Genomic DNA, 3,275 nt, shown 5'->3' with positions numbered 1-3,275 from the left:
CCAAGAGACATAGGCTCACACCTGTAATGGTAACTTCTGAGTCTCTGGACAGATCTGGAGATAAAGGTTTTTAAGGTTTTAGACTGAGTATTTCTGCTTATGAGTGACTATTGAAATCAGCATGGAAATACCCACACTCCTTTCAAGAAATACTTTTATTGTCTTTAAGTGAATGTCAAAGTGTTCATAATTTAGTATGTCCCTTTATGTTTCTTCGTCAGTGTCACCCCTTTCATCATTCCCCCACCATATTTCTCAATTTTACTCATCTCCTGATTGTCCTACATTCAGTTTCACATATGTTGGATAATATTGAATCTACTTACTGAATATCATGAATGGATTCTCCCTCACCCATGCATCTTCATTCACCTACACCCTTCCTCTTGGTTTGATCCCTTCCCCAACTCTTCAAGCACAAGCTGCTTCATATTGTTTTTTAGGTTAGGCAATAAGTTCATGGTCAAAGGTATCACACTATTTGAATCGCCCCCTGTATAGTCCATTGTTTGGCAATGTATTTGTGCACAGTCACTTATTATCATGCATATCTGTATTTCTATTTATCTATCTGTCTATCTATCTATAAATATATAACATGGTACTCTCTTCCACATTCCTCATTTCTATCAAATTCTTAGTACTCATGTTAGACACTCACCTACATTAGAAAGGAAGTTGCTGGGAATGTGGCTTGGGGGTAGAGTGCTTGCCTAGCAAGTAGGAAGCACTAGGCTGGATGCCTCTGTACCACAGACACAGAAGAATCTGCAAGAGGTGCTGTGGCTCCAAGAGGTAGAGTGCTAGCCTTGAGAACAGAGAGGCTCAGGACAGAGCCCAGGTCCTGAGTTCAAGCCCCATGATTATCCAAAAATAAAAACAAAGAATAACAAAAAAGAAAGAAAGAAAGAAAATGAAAATCATATGCAGTATTTTCTGATCACAAAACGATAGAGGTTGCACTTCAAGATCACTGGAGAAAAATCCACAGCAGTCATCCTTATTCCCCAAACTCTATCTCATCTAATCTGTGAAGAAACATTCGTGTACACTTTCTTTTATTATAAAGAAATAGTGCAGATATGATCCTTGTAAACGTTCTGGAAAATGTAGGCAATTGGTTTCTCACCCTTAATTTCATACAAACAATTCAGCACTAGAAAACACTATGCTAAGCCTTCTATCTCCCAGGAGATTTCTTCATCATTCCTTGGTTTTGAACTCCCATCCTGGTTCTATCTCTTTCTTTTTTTTCTTTCTTTCTTTCTCTCTCTCTTTCTTTCTTTTTTTCCAGTGTGTATAACAGATCAATGACTTTTATTCAGAGTCTGTGAACTTCACTGAGATTTTTATTCTCTTTCTACAACTTGAGTCACACCTCTACTTTTGGTTCTTTGATGGTTAATTGTAGATAAGATTCTCCTGGACTTTGTTGCCTCCGCTGGCTTTGAACTAGGATCCTCAGATCTCAGTGCCTTGAGTAGTTAGGACCACAGGTGTGAACAATAAGCATCAGAATAAACTATACTTTAAGAAATCAAAACTTTTTTCCATTTACTCAACCTAAATGGCTCCTCAGCTGACCAAAAAAACTCAGCTTTCTCTCTTCTGAATGGATTATGTAGGGCTTCGTGTGTGCCTAGTGGTAGAGTGCTTGCCTAGCAGGAACAAAGCTCTGAGTTTGAATCTTTAATACTATATCGAAAGAAAAGTTGCAAGTGACTGTGTCTCAAGTGGTAGAGCATTAGCTGTGAGAAAGCCCAAGGCCAGTGTCCCAGCCTTCAGTTCAAGCCCCAGGATTGAAAAAAATACAGTAAAGAAAATAAAAAATGATGTCACAAAATGAATTCTATAGGTGGACAAGGAGGATTTCCAGTTGCAGTGTCATATGGTGTTGGAGATTTGATGAGATGTCAGAGGACGGGTTGATGATGGGATTTCCTACCATCATGGACCCTGATTTGCAGAATTCACAGTAACAAAACTTGATACAAAGCTTACAAATCTCAATGAACTCATTAACATCGATGAGAGGGGAAAAATGTCCAAAGCAATATATTTTAGATTTTCCTCTGGAAAACAAAGCTTCCAAGTTCTATGTCTAGATGATCACATCAAAAATATGGTCAATAGGGGCCATGAGTTCACCCTGGTGGTGGACTGTTTGCCTAGCATACACGAAGATCTGGGTTTGATTCCTCAGTAGAGAAAAAGGTGGAAGTGGTGCTATGGCTCCAGTGGCCATGAGCTCTAGCCTTGAGATAACCCAAGGACAGTGTCCAGACCCTGTGTTTAAGCCCCAGGACTGGCAAAAGAACGTGGCTAATTATAACATATGGAGGAATGCAATTTCAAGATGTAAGAGTTTTGAGTAGTCCCCAGACAATTTAACAACAGAAATATTCTGAATATCAGTGTCTTGAGTGGGGTTCCATTAGAAGGTACTGGAATGAATGGAATCAAGGAGCCATAGGAGAATGGAATCATGATAATCAATGGTCATGTGTGTAAAAAAGTGAAATTTAGATTGTAATGTGCACATTGGGGAAAGGTTAGGTGGAAGAGGAGAATGGTGGAAGAGATAAATCTGATGAAGAGACATTGTACAAGTATGGGACATGTTAATATGAAAGGCATTTCTACAAGGAAGTTAAGATAAAAAGTGTTAAAGAGAGAAAGTAGCTTAGTCAAATCATTAAAGATATACTCTTTAACTATCATCAGTGACTTCTGTGAAATACAAAGTTTTGTAAAACTTTAAGTATATGTGGAGAGCCAAGTACACAAGTGACATCAGCACATATTCATCTCCCCATAATTAAAAATAATACACGATAAGCCACACATTTTACATTAATTATCTTACATCATTTGATTTGTCTCAACCATGTTCTCTAAATCAATAAAAGTTCCATAACAGAAAATAGCTTATGTATTCATTTTCCTACCCTGTCACAAACAATGATCATTTATTGGTTTCCCTGATGAAAAACACATTTAGCTGTGTGCCTGTGGTTCACACCCAGAATTCAAGAAAGTCAGCATCAGAAACTTGAGAATTTCCATTTCAAAGCCATCCAGGGCTGGGAAGTACATCAGAATTTTATCTCCATTTACACACACACACACACACACACACACACACACACACACACACACACAATGCACCCACGCATACACACACACTAACACACAGACACAAATGGACACACAGACACACAGACACACACACACACACAGAATTGCAGTCATGACTCAAGTAGTAGAACAATAGC

Source organism: Megascapheus bottae, chromosome 1 (genome assembly GCF_031878675.1).
Source record: "Megascapheus bottae isolate mThoBot1 chromosome 1, mThoBot2.hap1, whole genome shotgun sequence".
NCBI classification, from domain to species: Eukaryota; Metazoa; Chordata; class Mammalia; order Rodentia; family Geomyidae; genus Megascapheus; species Megascapheus bottae.
Note: the sequence above shows the minus strand (reverse complement) of the source record.